This window comes from Stegostoma tigrinum, chromosome 30 (assembly GCF_030684315.1).
Source record: "Stegostoma tigrinum isolate sSteTig4 chromosome 30, sSteTig4.hap1, whole genome shotgun sequence".
NCBI classification, from domain to species: domain Eukaryota; kingdom Metazoa; phylum Chordata; class Chondrichthyes; order Orectolobiformes; family Stegostomatidae; genus Stegostoma; species Stegostoma tigrinum.
The window spans coordinates 5,087,707-5,111,927 of record NC_081383.1 but is presented as its reverse complement, the minus strand read 5'-3'; the positions used below and the strand labels follow the sequence as shown (position 1 = coordinate 5,111,927).

At 43.0% G+C, this 24,221-nt stretch overlaps 1 protein-coding gene across 1 annotated transcript in view; it reads left to right on the top strand.

Moving 5' to 3' along the window:
- Positions 1–20,505, top strand: part of borcs8 (BLOC-1 related complex subunit 8) — a 78,879-nt gene extending 58,374 nt beyond the window's left edge. The window contains exons 7-9 of the mRNA XM_048559682.2: positions 10,232–10,418; positions 14,228–14,426; positions 15,601–20,505. The gene's annotated coding sequence lies outside the window, so the exon portion shown is untranslated. The remainder of the gene's footprint in view (positions 1–10,231; positions 10,419–14,227; positions 14,427–15,600) is intronic.
- The last annotated feature ends 3,716 nt before the right edge of the window (positions 20,506–24,221 follow it).

Below are 24,221 nucleotides of genomic sequence, written 5' to 3'. Positions count from 1 at the left end.
AGGGCCGAAGGACTTGTTCTGCGCTGCATTGTTCTATGTTCTGTGTGTTCTATAGCACCCTTCATAATCACTAGCTGTCTCAAAGAACGTCACAGCCAATGAAGTACTTAGTGACTGATGTAATGTGGGAAATGCAATGTTCAATTTGCACACAGCAATACCCACAAACACCAACACGACAATAGTCAGATATTCTGATTTATGGTGTTGATTAAGAGATAAAGATTGAGGACACCAGGAATAACTCTCCTGCTACTCTTTCATATAGTGCCACAGGGCGTTTTACTGCCGGTGGGCTTGATGTCTGGGCTGAAAGATGGCACTGTAGCAGTCCCTCGCTATTCCTGTCAGCTTTGATTGTGCTCAGCCCTTGAGCATTTTGAACCACGGACCTTGAACCTCAAGGACGAGAGTCTTGATAAAAATCCCAATTTCAAATCTAGGAGTGAATGTCTGTTCAATTTGTAAAGTTTGTCCTCGAATGGTTTCTGTTCCTCGCAGGGGAGGGAAAACTAGTGTAAATTCAGCCCGTGCAATATTTCTCACTGTGCCACCTGCCTCCACACACAGTAGATACTGCAGTATTCAGGATGCTCTGCTCTGTTCTGCTCAAGTCCTGAAGGCAGCAGCTGCTGTAAGGTCAGAGTCTGAGGGTTTCCTGTTGAGGTCTCAGTGCACACTGAGACAGAACCTGACAGATAGGCAAGCTGAGTGCCTGTGGTTAGAGAGACCGCCCAGAAAGAATAAAGAAGCACAGAGAGTGTGAAAGAGGGAAGGACAGAGAGAAAAGAGAGAAACAAACAACAAAAAAAAAAGCAGACAAGGAGAGAGAAGTGAGGGACAGTGAGAAAAAGAGCACAAAGGCAGGAAGAGTGAGACAGAGAGAGAAAAATGGATGTGAGACTTTTGGAGCAGGAGAAAGTCATTAGCTCCTTAAACCTGTTTTGTCAGATCACGGGCTAGTCTGCTCCTTATCATTTATGTTCCTTTTCTGGGATGCTTTTATTTCCCAGAAACGTATTTGTCTGAAAGGCTTGAAAGACTCAGTTGATCCCAGCATCTGTAGCCTCTGAATGGCTTACACTTCTGCAACACACTGAGTGCGATTCTCAACTTCCTCCTAAATAGCCCCACGCCTGACTCTTCAAGGGGTCTTCCCAGCAAACAAAACTTTCTCTCTGTGTCTGCACCTATTGAATCCTTGCAATGCCTTAAAAGGTGGAAAATGGATCTAATTTAGATAAATGTGAGGACAGGCAAGCTTGGAAGGGCAGAATTTATACAGTTAATGGTAGGGCCCTCGGGAGTGATGCTGAACAAAGAGACCGAGGCGTGCAGGTGCATAGTTCCTTGAAAGTGGAGTCACAGGTAGATGGAGTGATGAAGAAAGCATTTGGCATGCTTCCCTTCACTGGCCGTTGCATTGAATAAAATAGCTGGGATGCCATGTTATAGCTGTACAGGACATTGGTTAGGCTGCTTTTAGAATACTACTATAGGAAAGATGTTGTGAAACTTAAAAAGGGTTCAGAAAAGATTTACAAGGATGTTGTAGGGTTTGAGCTACAGGGAGAGGCTGAATAGGCCGGAGCTTTTTTCCCTGGAGTGTCAGAGCTGAGGGATGACCTTATAGAGGTTTATAAAATCATGAGGGACATGGATAAGGTGAACAGCCAAGGTCTTTTCCCCCAGTTTAGGGGGGCCCAAGATTAGAGGTTACACGTTTAAGTTGAGAGGGGAAAGATTTAAAAGGGACCTAAAGGGTAACTTTCTCATGCAGAGTATGGAGCGTGTGTGGGATAAGCTGCCAGAGGAAGTGGTGGACGCTGGTACAATTTCAACATTTAAAAGGCTTCTGGATGGATCTGTGAATAGAAAGGGTTTAGAGGGAAATGGGTCAATGCTGGCAAATGAGACTCAATCAGTTTAGGATATCTGGTCAGCATGGAGGAGTTGGGTTGAAGGATCTGTTTCTGTGTTGTACATCTCTATGACTTTGATGAGTTCACATACCTGCCATTCTAAATTAAAGTCAGCTATGGCATTCTGTCCTTACAATGTAAGTGCCTGAATAGAAGAGTACAGCACAGGACCAGGCCCTGCAGCCCACTGTGCGTGTACTGACCATGATGCTATTCTAAACTAGCCTCAGTTGCCTGCACATGGTGTGTGTTCCTACTCTCCCTGCCTGTTCATGTGTCTGTCCAAATGCCTCTTAAATCCTGCTGATGTATCTCCTTCTACCACCTCCTCTGGCAGGCACCTACCACCCTTTGTGTAAAAAACAACTTGCCTCATGCACCTCTTTTAAATGCCTCACCCTCTCACCTTAAACCAATGCGCTTATTATTTGACATATCCACTTTGGGAAAGAGACTTCAGACATTGCCTCTAATAATTTAAATACTTCTATCAGGTCACCCATAAAACATAAGACCATAAGACAGAGGGCAGAAATTAGGCCATTCGGCCTTTCGAGTCTGCTATGCCATTCAATCATGGCTCAATCACCCCTCATCTCAAGCAAAATCAGTCCAAATTTGTCCAACCCCTCCTTACAGCAAATACACTCCAATCCCGGCAAAATCCTGGTGAATCTCTTTTGCACTTTCTCCAAAGCTTCCACATCCTTCTGATAGTCTGATGACCAGAAGTACACACAATACTCCAAATGTGGTCTGACTAAAGTCTTTATGGAGCTACAACATGACTTGCTAATGTTTATACTCAATGCGGCAACCAATAAAGACAAGCATTTTGTAAGCCTTCTTTACCATTATCCACTTCTGTTATCAATTTCAGGGAGCTATGGACTTGAACCCCAAGATTCCCCTGGTTATCAATGCTGCTAAGGGTTCTGCCTTTTTCTGCATACTTTCTTCTTGTGTTTGACCTTAAAAGCCATCACCTCACAGCTGCCTAGCTTAAAACTCCATCTGCCATTTCTCTGCCTATCTTTCCAGCTGATCTATATGCTGCTGTATCCTTTGATAACATTCTTCACTATCTACAAATCCACCAATTTGCATGTCATTCGCGTACTTACTAATCGAATCACCTGCATTTTCAAGAAATCATCAATATATGTTACAAACAACAGCAGTCTCAGCACTGATTCTTGTACAACATACTGATCACTGACCTCCAGTTAGAAAAACACCCCTCCACAACTACTGTCTACCTTCTATGATCGAGCCAATTTTGCACCCAATTCACCCTGGATCCCTTAAAACTTAATTCTCTAGATCAGCCTACCATGTAGGATCTTCTCACATGCTTTAGTAAAGTCTACATAGACAACATCAACTGTCCTACTCTCGTCAATAATCTTCATTACTTCTTCAAAAAATTCAATCATGTCTGAATCTTCACTGCATCAGTTCCAAGAGGTGATGAGCTAGAACTGAGTGCAGTTCCCCCAGAAGGGCTTTAAACAATGCTTTGTGCATCTGAGCAGAGAAGAGAGAGCAGGAGAAAGAATATGAAGAAAGTGAGACAGATTAACTGATACAGAAAGGAAAGAGTGATGGAAAACGTAGGACCAGAGATAAAGAGTGAGGGAGATACATGGAGAGAAAATGACAGATAATGTGAGAAAGACAAAGAACCAGAGAGTGTGGTCACTGTAAGACTGTAAAACCCAGGAGCCCCCTTCCCCTCCCCTATTTCTGAAGAAGGGTCCTGACCTGAAATGTCAGCCCCGCTCCTTCCACCACACTGACCAATCCCCACCACTACCTACCTACACTCACCTATCACCATCCCACCTACCTTCCATAGCCCAGCACCCCTTTCTATTTATTTCAGAGCCCCTTCCCTTCCCCCATTTCTGAAGAAGGGTCCTGACCCAAAACATCAGCTTTCCTGCTCCTCCGATGCTGCCTGGCCTGCTGTGTTCATCCAGGTCGCGCTGTGTTATCTCTGACTCCAGCACTGGCAGTTCTTACTGTCTCTGTAAAGCATAGGAGCAGCCCATCAAATCTGCTCTGCTATTCAATAAGATCATGGCTGATCTGATAGTCAATTTCACTTTCTTGTCTTTTCCCCATTACCCTTGATTCCCTTGCTAATTAAAAAATCTGTCTGTGTCAGACTTGAATATATTTAATGACACAACCTTAACAGCTCTGTGTGGTAAAGAATTCCACAGTTTAACTCCCCTCTGAGAGAGGAAACTCCTCATCATCTCTCTGTTAAATGAGCAACCCCTTATTCTGAGATTATGCCCTTCGGTTCTAGACTATCCCACAAGGGGAAACAACCTTTCCATATTTACACTTCCAAGCCCACTAAGAATCTTGGGTATTTCAATAAGGTCGCCTCCCATTCTTCTAAATTCCTATGAGTACAGGCCGAATCCACTCAATATTCCCTCACAAGAAAATCCCTCTAAACTTCGAGTTAGCCTAGTGAACTTTCTCCGGATTCCCTCCGATGCCAGCAAATTTTTCCTTAGGAACGAAGCCATCAACTGTTTATAGTGTTCTAGGTGTGCCTGCCCCCACCAAACATTGCCAGGGCCAGGTATGGAACAGAATTAGTGACAGAATAAAGCTTCCTCTTGACTTCTTCCATCAAACACTCCCAGTACAGGGATAGCATGACTGTAGAAACAGAGTAAAGATCTCTCTACTCTTTTAAACTGAAAGTAAGCTGAAAATAAGGCACCCCTGACACTGTCCTTATCAAACACTCCCAGGACAGGGACAGCATGGGGTTAGATACAGAACAGCCACAACTGAATGAAACAATAGTACAGGCTTGAGGATATGAATTACCAAATTGTGTTCCTGTTTTCTTTGATACTTGGCCTGGATACAGAGTAAAGCTTTGATTATTGCTCTCTCCATCAGTGAAACAGCTCCTGTGTGTCGATCCAATTGAATCTTTGATTTTTGTAAACATTGACTGCCTTCAATATAGTTCATAGACCTGAAGCTGACCTATGCGTGTAAGGTTCTCCCTTAGGGTTAATTAGTGTGGTGCCAGGTCAATAGGAGCTTTCATTAAACTGTAACAATTGCTGCTTGATCCTTAGGTCTTGCTCCGGTTGGTATTGGTTGGAGGAGGCTAGTGGATGGAGAAAAGGGAAACAGTACAAGGGGTGCTCTATCAATTTTAACTTCAAAATCCTTTGGCAAGGTTTGAGTTGCAATGTCTGTGAAAAATCCAGCTCCATATCACCCCACCAGCTTGTTACTGCTAGGTACTGGGACATTGATCAGGGTACTCTGGAGTGAGCTGGCAGAGATATGATGCACTAAAGTGCCTGCCTCTGTAATAATTCTCTGACTGGGGATTAAAAATCAACTTTGGGGTTTGCTGAATCTTTCCTGAACTAGTTACCTCATTCGTCATTTTATCTGACGGCTCTAGGTCAGGCGGAGGCAAAATTGACCTAACATATGACCATATGAACAAGAGTAGGCCATTGACCCTTCGAGCCTACTCTACCATTTAATGATCTGATTTTAACCTCAACCCTCTACATTGCTGAATATCCCCAACAATCTTTGTTATCTCATGATATCACACATTCATTGTAAATGGCAAAAGAATGGCATGGAGAAGCGGAGATGTGCCTCTTTTGTGAAGCAACTTATCTGTGGAATGCAGTGTCTGTAAGGGCATCGAAAGAAAATTTGAAGGTAGCAATCAAAATAGAATTGGATAGATTCCTTGAAGGGAGACCATTTACAAGGCTATGGGTATGGTTTTGATCAGTCAGCTTGGTCAGACATGCAACGGGATGTGAAGGGCGCATTTTCAGAGAGAATTCAGACCTGTTCAAACTTCCCTGAGCAGGATACTCTGAGAGTGTTTTGCATTTTCACACTGCCCTTTGACAGGATTATAACACTAGTCCATTAAGGATCGGTTAGCCTTTCTCTCCACACATGACTCTACAGGAGCACACCTCTTGTATGCCAATGTCTGGGACAATGTCTGGCCCAATGCCTTTAGTATGACACCAGGCACCCTTTCAGCATAGACCTGCTTTTGGAAGGACCATTGAAAGACAACATGAACATTCATGGGAGACGGTGATGTGTTGATAATGTCACTAGACTGGTAATTCTAAAAATCAGGTTCAAATCCTTTCTGGTAGCTGATGGAACCTAATTTTAATGAATTTGGTATTATGAAGCTAGGCTTGGTAATAGCAATCAGTACAACAATCATCAAATCTAAGACAATCATCAGAAGTTATATGGTCACTGTTACACCAGCTTTTAATTCCAGATTTTAAAAAATTTAGTTCTGAATTCACAATATGCTGTGATGGGAAACCATCCCACATCCCCAGTGCATTACCCTGGTGGGTCAGGATTACTAGCCTAGTGACATTATCACTATGCCATCATCTCGCCAATGCCCTTGGGAAAGTGGTGGTGAGCTGCCTTCTTGAAGTGTTGCAGTGTTACGAGTGTACATACACTCAGTTGCTCTGTGGGAGGCAGCTCCAGCATTTTTGACCCAGTAGCAATGAAGGAATGGTAATATATTGCCAAGTCAGGTTGGTGAGTGGCTTGGAGAGGGACTTTGCAGGGACTGGTGGATCTGCTGTTCTTGAAAGGGAAGGAGTTGTCTAAGGAGCCTTGGTGAGATACCACAGTGCAGGCTGGTGAGCCTTACGGCAGTGGTAGGTAGATTGTTGGAGAAGATTCTTAGGACTTGGATTTACTCACATTTGGAAACTTATGGACTTACTAGTGATACACAGCACGGCTTTGTGTCGGGAAGGTCATATCTCACAAACTTGATTGATTTTTTGAGGAAGTGACAAAGAAGAATGATGAGGGCAGGTTGGAAGATGTTGTCTGTACGGACTTTAGCAAGACCTTGACAAGGCCCCTCAGGACAGGCTGATACAACAGGTGAGGTCACATGGGTTTTGCAATTTGTATCCAAAAGATGGATACAGAATTGGCTTGTTCTTGAAAGACAGAGAGTAGCGGTGTTTTTTCCGACTGGAGATCTGTGACCAGTGGTATTCCGCAGGGACCAGTGTTGGAACTTTTGTTGTTTGTAATGTATACAAATGATTTGAAGGAGAATGTAGGTGGCTTGATTCGCAAGTTTTCCAGGTGACACAAGATTGGAGGAGCTGTGGATAATGAGTAGAATTGCCAAACGATACAACCGGATATAGATAGTCTGGAGATTTGGGCAGAGAAATTGCATTGCAGTTTTAATCCAGACAAATGCGAGATGATGCATTTTGGGAGATCTAATGTGAGATGGAAGTATGTAGTAAGTGGCAGAACCCTTGGTAGCATCAACACACAGAGGAATCTAGGCAAACAGTCCACAGTTCTCTGAAAGTGGCAACACAAGTGGATAAGGTGGTCAAGAAGGCGTATGGCATGCTGGCCTTCATTGGCCAGGGTATAGAGTATAAAAATTGGCAAGTCATGTTGCAGCTGCAAAGAACTTTATTAAGGACACATTTAGAATATAGTTCACAGTTCTCATTGCTCCACTACCAGTCGGAAATGGTGTCTTTGGAAAGGGTACAGAAATGGTTTACTAGGATGTTACTTGGTTTGATAGATATTAGCTTTGCGGGGAGAGCTAGTTTTATTTTCGCTTGAATGTTGAAGGCTGAGGGGTGACCTGATAGAAGTTTACTAAACCATGACAGACATCGGTAGAATGGATAGTCCCAGGGTAAAAATGTCAATTACTAGGGGACTTAGAGTTTAAGGTAAAAGTGGGTAAATTTAAAGGGGATGTGAGAGACAAGTCTCTTCCATTGAGGGTGATAAGTGTCTGGAATGTCCTGCCAGAGGAAGTTGTGGAGGCAGATATAGTGGCAACGTTGAAGAGACACTTTGACAGATATATTCACAGGCAGGGAATAGAGGGATATGGACAGCGTAGAGGCAAAATGCTTTTAGTTTAGAAAGGTACCATGTGTCCATGCAGTCTTGGTGAGCTGAAAGGCCTGTCCTTGTGCTTTGTCCTTTATTCCTGATGACAGTACACACTGCTGCTGCTGTGTGTGGTGGTGGAGACAGTGAATGTTGAAAATAGTTATTGGGTGTTGATCAAATGGGATGCTTTGTTCTGAATGGATTAAAGGAATTGACAGGGGGCAAGGAGTGTGGAAAGAATTCAGAAGAGACATGGGGAGGGGTGGAGCACAACCTTAAAACTTAGGAAGGACTCCCTCACATTAGGAGGAATTGGAATTATATCTAAACCCTTCTTGAAAACATTCAATGTTTTGGCTTCAAATCCTTTCTGCAGCAGATAATTCCACAGGCTCCCCACTCTCTTGGTGAAGACATTTCTCCTCATCTCAGTCCTAAATGGCCTACCCCATATCCTTAGGCTGTGAACCCCTGTTACTGGATGATCTCCCATTCAATGTGATCATGGCTGGTTGTCTGTCTCAGCTCTATCTTTCTACTCTTGTTCCATACATAAATGTTTTGAGGACCTAGAAATTTATTCATTGCTTTCTTAAATATACTCAGTTTGTGGCCTCTGCCACTTCATGTTGTCACTGCTCTCTAAGTGAGGATATTTCTCCTCATCTCACATCTTACCCTTATCCTGAGATTATAACACTCAGTTCTAAAATCACCCTTCATGGGAAACATTATCCCTGCACCCATTGTATCCATCCCTGTCAGAATTTCTTTTAAACTCTAATCTTGTCTACAGGCCTAGTTGAGCTAATCTCTCCTCATACAACAAACCTGCCATCCCAGCAATCAGCCAGTGAACCTTTGATGCACTCCCTCTATGGCTAGTAGGGGTTTTCTTTGATAAGGAGACCAAAACAGTACATGTTATTCCAGATGTCGTTTCACCAAGGCCTTGTACAGTTCCTTGCTCCTGTGTGCAAATTTTCTTGCCTTCCTAGCAGCTTGTTTTCACTGACTAGCGTACAAGGACATCTGGTCCCTTTGTAAGTCGACATTCCCTGATCTATCACCATTTAAGTAATGCTCTGCTACTTTGTTTTTGCTTACAAAGTGGGTAAGCACATACTTATTCACATTATACTGTATTTTTCATGTACTTACCCATTCACCAACTTGTCTAAGTCACTCATCTTGATGCTGCCAGGCCTGCTGAGACTTTTCAGCAATTTCTGTTTTCATCACATTATTTTTCCTATTCTCTGTTTTCCACCAACTAACCAATTCTCCATCCATGCCAATATATTACCACCAAGCCCACGTGCTTTAACTTTGCGTAATAAACTCTTGTGTGGACCTTATTCAAAAGTTTCCTGAAATACAAATAAACAATACCCACTGGTTCTCTCTTATTGATTCTGCTGGTCACATTCTCAAAACAAATTTGAATAGGTTTGTCAAACATTACTTTCCTTCCGTAAATCTACGTTGCATTGTCAAATCAAGTTGATACTTTCTAAATATCCTTATGAATAGACTCAAGCATTTTCCCTGCTACTGATATTAAGCTAGAATGTAATTCCCAAGTTCCTCTCTCCTTCTCTTTTTCAAACAGTGGGGTCTATTGGCATTAAGCTGGCACTTACAGACTTTTGGAAGATGACAACAAATGCATCCACTATCAGGCCCTGGAGATTTATCATCTTTCAGTCTCATTGACTTATCCAGCAATATTCTTTACCAATACTAATTTCCTTCAGTTCTTCCTTCCCAATAGAGCTTGTTGTTTTGATTGTAACAAGGTCAGCCAAGAGGATCTCATACAATATGAGCTCCCTGATTGGGGCTGTTAACCTGGTGCAATCAGGGACCCCTGGTTGACAGATATAAACAGGAGTGTCAGAGATTCTGTTCACTCTGAGGAAGCTAGATCAGTGTTAAGTGGGCAGCACTGTGGCATAGTGGTTAGCACTGCTATCTCAGAGCACCAGGGACCAGGGTTAGATTCCACTGTCAGGCGACTCTCTGTGTGAAGATTTCACATTCTCCCCGCATCTGTGTGGGTTTCCGCCCACAGCCAAAACATGTTAGGTGGATTGGCTATGCTGAATTGTCCAGGGATGTGTCGGTTAAGTGGATTAGCCATGGGAAATGCAGGGCTACAGGGAAAGGATAGGGAGGGTGACCCTGGGTGGGATACTCTTCCACAAGTCGGTGTGACTTGTTAGGCCAAATGGCCTGTTTACATACTGTAGGGATTCTATGATTCTCCATGTATAAATAAAGGGGGACTTGGTGACAGGATACTGGGTTCTGTGGAGTTATTTCACTAACTCTTCCTTTGCTTGCTTGTGCAGTTATTTGTGACTCTTTCCATGAAGACTGAACAAAACAATTATGGAATCATACAGCGTGGGACAAACCTTTTCGTCTATAGGAGAAAGTGAGATCTGCTGATGCTGGAGTCAGAGATAACACGGTGTGGAGCTGGAGGAGCACAGCAGGCCAGGCAGCATCAGAGGAGCAGGAAAGTCAACGTTTCAGGTCAGGGCCCTTTGGTCCAACCAGTTTTTGTGCAACTTTAAACAATTCCTCTTTTCATCTGATGCTATCCTTAACTTCTTTTGTGGGGCAACGGTGCTTTTACAGATGGCCCAAATTGTTCCAAGCTGTGCCCATGAGCCATGGAAAAACACTGAGAGTTAGCCTCTTCAGAGATGTAAGTGAAAGGGAGTGAGAGGAACAAGCTGGGGTTAGATTATGAGATGACAGAATGAAGGCATTACCTGTTTATCAGAAGAGGTCAGCGAGGTTACTGAATACTGTCATGCAGACATACTGTCAATGACTATGTAAAGCGGTTCTGGTAACTTGTGGGTGATGGAAATCTAATGGGTGTTCTTTCAGCCTTTTGTGTTTACACTAAATACCTGAAATTGTTGGTTTTGCTGAGGTTGGAAATAATAAAAAAGGACATTAATATAGTGCAAAATTATTTACAACAGCTTCTGAATGCTACGTCTTTGGGTCTACCATCTCACTTGCTCCACCATCTTTCATATTTTGCCTCCCTTGAGATAGAATTGAGTTGCGGGCAGCTGAAAAGCTTCATTAGAGTTGTCGAAGTCAGAGGCAACATCCATCCTATGGCTGTAGCTGGCTCAGATGGATCAGCTTCAATGTGGAAGCTTTTTGTGACTGAACAGACTAATGAGTAGCAGTAGTAAGTGTTCAGCCACATGGACTGCCGTAGTTTAAGAAGGCTACTCAACACCACCTTCTGGTGCAACAGGGCAAATAGCAAATTATTGTAAATATTGATCCAGCCAGTGCTGCCCACATCCCATGAAGGAATAAAAAATACTCAATTAACCATCACTGATCTCCTCCCTCAACTGTCCTATCCCATATATCTCCCAATTCCCTTTGGACTCAAAACTCCTATCAATGTCAGTCTTGGATATACTCAATAACTTAGCATCTACATTGAGTAGGGAGTTCTAAAGATTCATAACTCTCAGAATGAAGAAATTTCTCCTCATCTCAGTCCAACATATGAACATATTAGAAGGGATTCTCAAGGATTCACTGTCATTACCTGCGGAGATAAGGACATCTGCAGCCCAGCGTCACAATTTTCTGACACAGATCAAAGCCTGAGAGGTTTTATTGGGTCAGTGCCATCAGAAATGAAATGATGCCATCTAGATCTTGGAAGCTTTGCCAGGAAAGTGTCATGAGGTCATTATAACATAGGGGATAGGAGTAGGCCTTTCAGCCTTTCAAACCTGCTCTGCCATTCACTAAAGTCATGGCTGATCTGATTGTAGCCTCAGCTCCATTCTCCTGCATGTCCCCCTCAGAACATGACTCCCTTTTTGATCAAAAATTCAAGTCATCTCTTGGCAGTTCCATTTTCAGTAACTGATTGGGTCGCAGCCTTGCCTCTGAATCTGAACATTGTGTGTCCCACCTCTGATCTAAGAATGTGAGGACAGAATGACACACCTTTTAGTCCCAAAAGAAGACTGAAAGAGTAATTCACTGTCTTCCAGCTAAGATATTGGATGCCTACTTTCACTTGGATGCAGATTTTTAGTGGCACTATTTCAAGGAAGGACTGTGATGGTTCTCCCTTGGATCCTGGCCAAGATTTGCCCCCAGTCAGTGTTGCTAAAAAGAGATTATGTACTCATTATCACACTGGTGTTACTGGGAGATTCCTGTGTGTAAATAGGTTACTGTGTTTTTTTTACAAACATATTCATGATACGCGGCAGTTGTTGGAAAATGCAACATTTATTGCAAACATTTGTAAATTCCCCATATTAGAACAGCAAGTTCCATTTCAAAAGTACTTTATTGTCTGTAAAGCACTTTACAGCATTCTGGGAGTGTAAAGGTTGCCACATAAATAGAAGTTTTTATTTTTTCTTGGTATCTTCCCTTGGTTGTTTTGTAGCTGTAAGAAAGTCTGGACTGTTAATCTCCCTCTCCAGGTGTTCTGTCTGTGGTGAGAATCATCCTCAGTGTGTCGCTCATGTGGTTAATCCTACTTCTCCATTCTTTCAACTATGTACAGTTGGGAATAATCAAAGTGGCCAAGATTTTATTATGTGGTACAACAGGCTCGAGAGGCTGAGTGGCCTATTCCTGCTCCTATAATACATCTGTTTATATTCTATATGCATGAAAACTTTCCCAACAGAAACAATTAAATCAATAAATATAACACTGGAAAGGCAATTGAGGAAATCAAATCTGTGTAGGCTTTATTAAAGATCTATCCAATTATTTCCACTTCCTCCTGCATTGTCACCATAGTGTACTTTTCAATTGTATACATTCATCTTGCTTTGGTTGGTGACTATTGAATCTGCTTCTCTAGTGATAATAACAAGGTCAGCCAGGTGGACCTTTTAGAACATGAGTTCCCTGATGGGTGCTGTTAATCTGGTCTAATCAGGAAGCCCTGGCTGACAGACATAAGCAGAAGTGTCAGAGGTTCTGTTCACTCTTGACAGCTGGCTCTGAGGGAGCTGCGACAGTGTCATTTCACTCCACATGTAAATAAAGGGTGACTTGCTGATGGGATCGTGACCTCTGTGGAGTTATGTTAGCTTCCATTGCAATTTCAGACAATGCATTCCAGATCATAACAGCTCACTACCTCAGAAATAAATCTGTTCCTTTGGTTTTCTACAGTGGAAACTCTCTTTTTACTATTTACTCTTGTCAAAACTGTTCACAATTTCAAGTGCACCTGCTAAATATCCTCTTAATCTTGTCTGTTGTAAGGAAACCAAATTCATTCCCTCCAATATAAACAACGTCCTCTCCTTCACCTACATATGTAATAAGGCTGTGTTTACATGGCTATTCTGAAGGCTGGCTTCTGAGATCTGTGTGGGAAGGCGGTGATGCAGTGATAATGTTACCAAACTTGCCATCGCCAATATCAGACCAGTGCACTGGAGCCACGTGTTTGGTTCTTATCACGGCAGATGGTGACATTTGAATTCAATAAAAAAAATTCGAAATAAAGAGCTGGCCTAATGATGACCACGTCCTCGCTGTCAGGAAAAAACTATCTGGTTCACTGGTCAGGGAATGAGGAATGAAAGAGTGAGAAACTGAGTGGGTCGAAAGTCCACAAAGTCGGGGGGAGAGGGGGGGGGAATGCTTCATAAAGCTGCAGCGTGACAGCAGATGGCGAAATCGATAAAAACGATCCCACGTCTGTGGCGAACGGTCCAGAATTGCTGGATGTCCCCGCCTGTGACTGCGATGGAGGATGGCGCTGGTGAGGGCCTGCTGCTGCAGATCTGATGTCCATTCCTCGTGACCACTGTGGCAGCGGCTTTATTGAAGGCTTCACCGTTGGTGGGTCTGGTCGGTTCCCCCTGGTTTCAGTAGTGGCTATAGCGGCAGTGGTACAAAGGTTCTGGTTTGCTCCGCATTGCTTTGGCGGCTTCGGGTGGCGATGGATTAAGCGGCGGCTTCATGGTTGGTGGCTTGATGGGTCCGGTCTGTACCTCCTTGTTACGGCAGTGATGTAGTGGTTTTGGTGTTGGTTTCAGCGGTGCCAGAGTGGTGGGTCCTATCCAAAAATCATGGCTCTGGCAGCCTCCGGGGCAGCTTCGGCAGCAGCGTTCTGTAACCACTCCATAAACCCAGGAGCTGTGGAGGGAACAAAACATAAACTTGTCCCAACTTTGTGTCAATTATTTCTTCTAATAATTTCCGTAATTGAAATGATGCCAAATTGTGACGTCTTATTCACATCTCACCGAATTTTCTTTAATGCAAGTGACAATAAATTGCTATTCTGTTCTATTTTCATGCCCTTTTAGGGAAGAAAAACCTATCAGCCTCACCTGATCTGGCCTAAATGTGACTCCAGACCCAAAGTGATGTTGTTGATTCTTAGCAATTAGAGATGAGCAATATACGTCCACAACCTGGAAGGAATAACAGGCTTACCCAAAGCTCCTCAGCTGAAAGCAAACCTCTTGAATTTATATGGTGCATTCTGCTCTGGTCTTCCCTCAGGTTTGAACTCATATCCTAAGTAAGAATGCCTTGAGACACAAATTACAGGATTCGTAGTGGATGTGAGTTTGCTCACTGAGCTGGAAGGTTCGTTTTCAGACATTTCATCACCATTCTAGGTAACATCATCAGTGAGCCTCCGACGAAGCGCTGGTGTTATGTCCCGCTTTCTATTTATCTGGTTAGGTTTCCTTGGGTTGGTGATGTCATTTCCTGCATTGGTGATGTCATTTCCTGTTCTTTTTCTCGCGGGGTGGTAGATTGACTCCAAATCAATGTGTTTGTTGATGGAGTTCCGGTTGGAATGCCATGCTTCTAGGAATTCTCGTGCATGTCTCGGTTTGGCTTGTCCTAGGATGGATGTGTTGTCCCAATCAAAGTGGTGTCCTTCTTCATCTGTATGTAAGGATACGACTGATAGTGGGTCATGTCGTTTTGTGGCTGGTTGATGTTCATGTATCCTGGTGGCTAGCTTCCTGCCAGTTTGTCCAATGTAGTGTTTGTCACAGTTCTTGCAAGGTATTTTGTAGATGACGTTCATTTTATTTGTTGTCTGTATAGGGTCTTTTAAGTTCATTAGCTGACAACAACAGACAACAAATAAAATGAACGTCATCTACAAAATACCTTGCAAGAACTGTGACAAACACTACATTGGACAAACTGGCAGGAAGCTAGCCACCAGGATACATGAACATCAACCAGCCACAAAACGACATGACCCACTATCAGTCGTATCCTTACATACAGATGAAGAAGGACACCACTTTGATTGGGACAACACATCCATCCTAGGACAAGCCAAACCGAGACATGCACGAGAATTCCTAGAAGCATGGCATTCCAACCGGAACTCCATCAACAAACACATTGATTTGGAGTCAATCTACCACCCCGTGAGAAAAAGAACAGGAAATGACATCACCAATGCAGGAAATGACATCACCAACCCAAGGAAACCTAAACAGATAAATAGAAAGCGGGACATAACACCAGCGCTTCGTCGGAGGCTCACTGATGATGTTACCTAGTATGGTGACGAAATGTCTGAAAACGAACCTTCCAGCTCAGCGAGCAAACTCACATCCAGAACCTCAACCTGAGCTACAAATCTTCTCAAAACTCACTAATTCTGGGTGGAATTAACCTCTCGATTTTTATCATTCATTCGCAGGAACTGGATGGTGCAGCCACCTGTTGTATATTTGGGGTGGTCCTCAGAAGGTGCTGGTGAACCAGGTTCTTCGATCACGACAGCCATTCCAAGAGCACATTGAAAGTCAACCATGCTGGTGTGTAGGTCAGAGGTCACTTGTAGGCCTGACCAGAAAAATTGGCACATTTCCTTCCCTCAATTATTTTGGTGAACTAGCTTTGTTTAACTATTATTTAATTGTTTTGTGGTCATTAATGTATAAACTGATACAATATTTTCAATATAGCCATGCAGTAATTACATCCTCCCCTGATTATTAATGGGGACTATATTATTAGTCCCGTAAGGCAGCCACTGCACCAGTGCACTGTTGGAGTCCATTGTGGCTCAGTTAGCTCTCACCTCTGAGCCTAAAAGCCATGTGTTCAACCCAAATCCAGAGAATTGAATAACCTGATGAGCTATTGAGGGATTGCTGTGTTAGTGGAAATGTTGTTACTTGGGTAACACATCACATTGATGCCAGCCTGAATTTTCAGGTAGATGACAAGGATTCAATCTCATATTTTGAGGAGGGGCAGAGGAGTTCTCCCTGGTGCCCTGGGCCCGTATTTAACATCCATGAAATCAGATTATCGTGCCAACCATGGCAAATAATTTGGTAAGTGAATAGAATGTTAGCCTGTTGTTAGCCCTTATTGAAAGGGAATGGAGTGTAACAGTTGGGAAGCCTTGCACAGATCTACATGGGGCATTGGCGAGATCACACCAGAGAACTGTGTGCAGTGAATTGAGGATGTGGGAATGGCAGAAGAATAAAATTGAAGGCCAAGATGAGCAGTGATAACATTGAGTAGGTTCAACAGCCCATGCAGTCTACTCCTGCTCCTGCTTCCTCTGTTCTTGCGCAGATTTGGACACCTTCTGAGGAGGCATTTACTTGCATTGGAGGCAAGTCAGAGAAGATACACTTGGTTGCTTTCCTGAGATAAAGAGGTTGGACCTGTGCTCGTTGAGGTTCATGTCCCGTTATCAAATTGCCTTCAATGGAATCTTATTGTGTGCAAATTGTCCACCACACTTCATACACTACAGCAGTGACAACATTTCAGAAATACTTTGGATTGTGCTTTAAAAAACTGAGGCTCTGGTTTCTTTGCTCCTATTTCCCGTGTATAAGCAATCAACAAGTATTGAGAGCATCCTGCTCATGATCACTCTCTGAAACTCCAATCTGTCTCTAGACACATTGGCGTTTGGTCTCACTTCCTCACACAGATGTTTTCTGAAGGCAGTTACAACCAGTTACATTTTAAATTCATGACTTTTTTTTCACATTTGAATCTCAGATGCACAGTATAAACTAGAGACGAGTCCTGGCAAAAAGGAGTATGACTTGAGATTATTAACACAGTGTCAAAATGTTTCAAAAGCCTCTTTGTTTGGGAAGACAAAGTGTAGGGCTGAGAATTGCTGTGCGGGATCCCACTCAGAGGGAATTAATAACAAGACGTGTTATATCAGGAAACAGTCATTGACTTACAGCTCATTGGAACACATGGATGCCATTTTGCCCACATTGCCTATGTTGTTCTTTGTTGAAAACAGTTATGTTTAGTCCCAAGTCATTTCTTCTTGTCCTTTTCGCTGTAAGTTCCTTCTGTTCAAATTACTGTCTAATTCCCTTTTTAAAAATGCTTACAAAATCAGCTTCCAACATTCCAGGTGGAGTATTGTGATTTCGACAACTCTCTGAATGAAAGAAAAAATTCCCTCATTCCTCCACTAGATCATTTGCCATTAATCTTAAACGTCTAGTTAGGATGCCAATTCTGACAGGTTATTGGAAGTGAAGATGAATGAGGGAGTGGGTTAGTGAAAGGTGGGGCATTGATTTTTGTGGGAAACAGGAAAGGAAGATTTAGAGATGTAAACATCAAAACTTTGTTGATGAAATCTGCTTGCATACATGAATACAGCACTCTGGTCGTTATTTTAATGGTTGAGTTGTCACAGGATGTGAACTCACACTCCCATTATAACAGTATGGAAAATTTGATCTCAGTTTTAAAAACTGAAAGCTAAAGTTGTTATGTGTAAACTGCCACCTCATAATCTCAACTGTCCTTAGCTGGCCTGACCTAAATGTGACTAGTCCCAAAACAACCAGGTTGACTCTTAATTGCTATCTGAAAAGCTCTGGAAGGTGATACCCAACTGTATTGAGGCAAAGATGAATGGGCTAATAAAATTTTATTGAGGCATCTCAATGTGGAGAATGCAGAATGAAGACAGTGCAAAGATTGTGGATGATACGAAACCTTGAAAGCATTGTAATATGAGGAGGACAATGCAGAACCACAAAAGGATGTAGGCAGGTTGACGGAATGCATAGATAGTGTCAGATTATGATCAATGAAGTGTCGACCGTGCACTTTGGGTTGGAAGAACACGGACAGAGAATGTAACAAAAGGGATGCAAATCTAACAGGGGTGTCAGAACAGAGGCATCAGGGTGCGTATGTGCGTAGATCATTGAAGGTGGTGAGACAGGTGGAGAGAGAAGTGGATAAAACATGCAGTATCCTGGACTTTATTTATAAAGATGTAGAGTACAAGAGCAAGAAAGTGATGTAGAACTTGGATAAGATACTTGATAGACCCCAGCTGGACCATCATATACAGCTCTGGGTGCCACATTTACTGGAAGGTTGTGATCACATTGGAGAGAGTGGAGAAGAGAATATTTCCAGGAATGAGAAACTTCAATTATGCAGACAGATTGGAGAGGCTGAGACTGTTCTCCTTTGAGAGAAGAAGGCGAGGAGGAGATGTGGTAGAGGTTTGTGAAATCACGAGGGAGCTCAATAGAATAGATGTGGAGAAACTGTGACTGCTCTAAAAGGAAGAAAGAGCGAGCATAGATTTAAGGTGATTTTCAAAACAAACAAATGTGAACTGGGAAAACTGTTTTTCATATGGTTTCTTTGGGTGTGGAATCTCCTGCCTGGAAATGTGTTGGAAGCAGATACAGCTGAAGCAGTCATTAGGCTATTGGATGGTTATTTAAATAGAAAAAGCATGCAAAGTTACAGGGAAAAGGCATGAGAATGGTACTAAGTCATTATACATATTTGAAGATGTAGTAAGGACATAATCTAAATGGCCTCTTCCTGCACCATTAACAATTCTATAAAGTTGATTTCTATTGCACCTTCTGTAATTTTACATTTTTAGAACATACCTTGACAGGTTTTATGAATAATGTATAATTTTGAAGCAGAATTGGATGTATGGCCTACAAATGCTAGGCAGTATTGCGTACCAGCAACGTTGATATTCTGAGAGTGAATTTAGAGAAGTGTATCTATGTTAGAGAGGTAAGAAGGGCCTACGTAACAAGCTTGTACTTATTTAAAGGAGTTTCAAAGAGCTTTCTGTATTGTGAGAACAGCATTTGAGTCTAGAATGAGAGTATTGGCTTTAGCCAAGTTCAAGCATTGAGGAGAAAAGAAGGCTTGAGAACGAAATCTTGAGAATTTCTGTGAACCAGTGTGCACATGTATGTAAATGTAAGGAGCCCAGTTCGTGATAAATGTGTTTGCATGTGTTTTCTAAAATTAGGAGGTTACTGCAAAGGCTCAAGATAGATTAGCTGGCCATGTAAGCGTGAGTTAATGCTTTGCTTAGAATTCATCGTGGGTCACTCTCTCGCTTGCATTCTGCAGAAATATCCGAGTCAGGGTTTGCATGGGTGGAACCACCTGTCTCAGGCGATAAACCTTTTCCTCAAAAGAGATGGACTAGGGTTCACCGCATTGAGACAGGAATACTATTTCTGTTAGTTATCACTGCACCGCAATAGCTGCAAAAGCAGTATTGAAAGGAGAAGTTAAAAAACAAGAGATTGGGGTTGGATAGCTGTGATGATCAGAACTTGGACCTTGGAGGTTAACTCTGTCAGAGCTAAGTGCCATTGCACAGCCAATCCACAACTGCACAGAATGTCAAAGCAGATTGTGCAAAAAAAGAACTACATTGGTATAGCACCTTCCATTGACATTCCCAGCATCCCATGACGTGTGCTTACTCTTATAATGTAGGCAATGCTGCACTCAATGTACACTCAATAATGTCCTGTATAAGGGGAGGTGATCTGAAAGGAGACATAGTTTAAATTCTCCTTTAACAGATCACAGGTCTGCAACTGAAGCCCTCTTGCTATACTGTGCTGGGGAACATCAGTCTGGATTTTGTGTTCATTTCTCTGAAGCAAGTCTTGAACCTATGGCCTTCCAAGATAGGAATTAAAGCACTGCCAGTTGGTCAAGGGGTAGTCCAAATTAGGCCTTTAAAAGCAAAACTGTCCCTAATTTGTCACTGAAGTAGCAACTGCATTCGGAGATGGTACAGCACCTAACGGTAAAGGGATAATTGTCACCTGGGTTGAGTATCAGTCATTTAGTTGGTGCAGATATTTTCAGTGCAATGTTCTCCCCAGCTTCCCACCAATACTTTGTTTTAAGTCATCCATGGGATATTTGCACCTCTATTGCCCATCCCTAGTTGCCCTTGAGAAGGCGGTGGTCAGCTGCCTTCTTGAACTGCTGCAGTCCATGTGCCATAGGTAAATCCACAATGTTATTAGGGAGGGAATTCCAGGATTTTGACCCAGCAACACTGAAGGAATGCCAATATATTCCCAAGTCAGGATAGTGAGTGGTTTGGTGGTGAACTTGCAGGGGGTGGTGTTCCCAGAACCTGCTGCCCTTGTCGTTCTAATGAACCTTGTCTTAATTTTACTTATATTTATGTATGACTTCTGTCATTGTTATAAGCACCATGTGTGGTGAATTACACAACTTTTCACTGTATTTTTCACATAAAAGTCCACGTGACAATAAATTTCTATTTTCTATTCTAGATGGAAGTGGTTATGGGTTTGGAAGATGCTATCTAAAACGCCTTTGTGAATTTCTGCAGTGCATCTTGTAAATGGTATACACTGCTGCTACTGAGTGTCACTGGTGGATGGAATGGATGTTTGGATGTGGTACCAATGAGGTTAGCCAAATGGACACAAAATTGGCTCAGAGAGACAGACAGAGGTAGTGGAAGGTTGATTTTCAGACTTGAGGCCTGTGACCGGTGGTGTGTTGCACAGATCAGTGCTGGGTCCATTGCATTTATGTAAATAATTTGTATGTGGATATAGGAGGGATGGCTAGTAAGTTTTCAGGTGATACCAAGTTGGTGGTGTAGTGGACAGTGAAGAGTACAAAGGGGCTTTGATCAGATAGGCAAATGAGTGATAAATGGAATTTATTTTAGATAAATGTGAAGTGCTGCATTTTGGAAAGGCAAACCAGGGCTGGACTTATATACAATGGTAGATAGGACCCTGTGGAGAGTTGCTGAACAAGGAGACCTTGGGGTGCAAGTTTACAATTCCTTGTAAGAGGAGTCACAGTGAGACAGAGTGGCGAAGAAGACTTTTTGTACAGCTGCCTTTATTGGTCAGTATATTGAGTATAAGAGTTGGGAGTTCATGTACAGGACATTGTTTAGGCTACTTTTGGAATACTGAGTGCAAATCTGATCTCCCTGATGTAGGAAGGATGTTGTGAAACTTGAAAGGGCTCAGAAAGATTTGCAAGGATATTGCCAGGGCTGGCGCATTTGATCTGCAGGGAGAGGCTGAATAGACTGGGGCTATTTTCCTTGGATCTCAGAGGCTGATGGGTGATCTTATAGAAGTTTAAAAAATCATGAGGGGCATGGATGGGGTGAATAGTCAAGGTCTTTTCTCTGGGGTAGGGGAGCCCAAAACCAGATAGCATAGGTGTAAGGTTAGAGGGGATAGATTTAAAATGGACATAAGGGTCAAATTTTTGACGCAGAGGGTGGTGAATGTATGGAATGAGCTGCCAGAGGAAGTGCTGGAGGCTGGTACAATTACAACATTCAAGGAGCAACTGCATGGGTACATGAATAGAAAGGGTTTAGAGGGATATGGGTCAAATGCTGGCAAATGGGACTAGATTAATTTAGGATGTCTGGTTGGCATGGATGAGTTGGAAGAAAGGGTCTGTTTCTGTGCTGTACATGCCTATAACTCTGTGACTGTCAGTGGACTGCTTTGTCCACGATGGTGTCAGCTTTCCAGAGTGTTGTTGATTAATCCATCAATCAACTTCAGAAAAACAGAACTCCTGGCCATTATCACATTGCTGTATGCTGCACACAATTCGGTTGCCCACGTTCTCTACATTACACCAGTGACTACATTGCAAATGCACTTTTTTTGCTGAAAAGCCTTTGGGATGTTCTGGAATTTTGAAAGTTTACAACAATAATAATTTCTCTTTACAAATTGGTTGACCTCAGGGAACATGTTACTGACTGTAACTGTGTGAATTGTGACTCTTTTTTGCAAATTTCTGTCTTGATTTAAATTCGGGAACATTAAGAAGAGAAGGTCACCTTATCTCATTAAGCTTGCTCCAATGAGATCATATTTGACTTCACCCTGACTCAATATTCCGAGCTTTTCTCTGTATCTCTTGATACACTTATTCAATGGAAATGCGGCGAACCACAACAAAAATTCTTGGAGAAACTCAACAGTTCTGGTAGCATCCATGAAAAGAGAAACAGAGTTCATTTTTTGAGTCCAGCGACCTTCTTCAGAACTCAAGAAATCTCTTGATCTCAGTCTTCAAAGTACCACTTGTCCCATTTAGTATCAATGATCTTTTGGGGGAGAGGGTTTCAGATTGCCACCAGCCTTTTGTGTGAGACAAAGCAATATGAAAAATGATCAATAATGTGATATGCAGAAATGGCTGGGCCAGTCTGCAAAGAGGGAACTTAGATCTTAAGTGGTAAATTCTCCTTTTCGAAGCAGATATCTGATCACAGAAATTGTCAAACGCTTTGACTTGATATTTGTTAGAATTTTGGCTCCTCAAACTAGTTTCAATTGAAACCCCAACTCGGGTATAATTTGCATTTCTAATTTAAGCATTGACACATGTTGAATGCTGAGAGGCTGAAAGCTACAGCTAACTGCTCCTGATCCTTTTCTATTTTTGCATTGTATGGGTTATTTCTCTTTGATGTTTTAATATCCTTCCCTACCATTTTTCATCCCCCTCTCACAACTGTTGGTTGATAAATGGGCCAGTTACCTCTCCCTTTCAGTTGGTGCCTTGCCCAGTTATCATTTGTAAGCTTAGTCAATGAGAGTGGGCAAAAGAGATCATTCCTTTCCTAAACGTGCTTAGAGCCAACTGACCACCGTTGGAGATTATGGCAGAGACAAGGAACTGAAGTTAGTATGCCCCTATTCTGAATTTCTCATTTACCGCCTCAATCTGCACTGAGTGGGTCAATGGTCGGATTGGACTGCTTAATCCTGCATGATGTATGAGGTGAGGGACGCCATTAGTGTCCCATCCAAATACGTTTGCAGGAAGTACACCCAACTCTTGCTCCTCCAAGACTGTGTTAGGGAACTGGAGCGGGAGCTGGATGAACTTCGGATCATTTGGGAGGCAGAGTCAGTGATAGACAAGAGTTTCAGGGAAGTAGTTACTGGATGTGAGTTTGCTCGCTGAGCTGGAAGGTTAGTTTTCAGACGTTTCGTCACCATTCTAGGTAACATCATCAGTGAGCCTCCGACGAAGTGCTGGTGTTATGTCCCGTGAGCAAACTCACATCCAGAACCTCAACCTGAGCTACAAATCTTCTCAAAACTCGCTAGCACCTATGGGCGCAATACGCTAAAAGTAGTTACTCCTAAGTGTGAAGAAAGCTGGGTAACTGTTAGAAGGGAGAAAAAGCAGTCAGTGCAGGGATCCCCTGTGGCCGTTCCCCTGAAAAACAAGTATACCGTTTTGGATACTGTTGGGGGGATGACTTACCAGGGGGGTGCAGTAGGGTGCAGATCTCTGGCACAGAGTCTGTCCCTCTTGCACAATAGGGAAGGGGGGATAGGAAGAGAGTGATAGTCATTGGGGGCTCAATAGTTTGAGGGACTGAAAGAAGGTTTGCCAGGAATGAAAGAGACTCACGGTTGGTGTGTTGCCTCCCAGGTGCCAGGGTCCGTGATGTCTCAGATCGAGTCTTTGGGGTCCTGAAGGGAGAGGGTGACCAGCCCCAAATCGTGGTCCACATAGGCACCAACAACATAGGTAGAAAGAGGGATAGGGATGTCAGGCAGGATTTCAGGCAGCTAGGGTTGAAACTGAGAGCTAGAACAAACAGAGTGGTTATCTCTGATTTGTTACCCATGCCAAGTGATAGCGCGGCAAAGAACAGGGAGAGATTTCAGCTGAACACGTGGCTGCAGGGATGGTGCAGGAGGGAGGGCTTCAGGTACATGGACAATTGGGGCTCATTCTGGGGAAGGTGGGACCTCTACAAACAGGACGGTCTCCACTTGAACCAGAGGGGCACTAATACCCTGGGTGGGAAATTTGCTAATGCTATTCCGGTGGATTTAAACTAGCTCAGAAGGGGGATGGGAAACTGAGGTGTAGTCCTATTACACAGGAGGATGAGCGTAGGGAGGACATGGTCAGGACCTCACTGTCACAAGAGTGTGCTGGCAGACAGCAAGCTGGATTGAAGTGTGA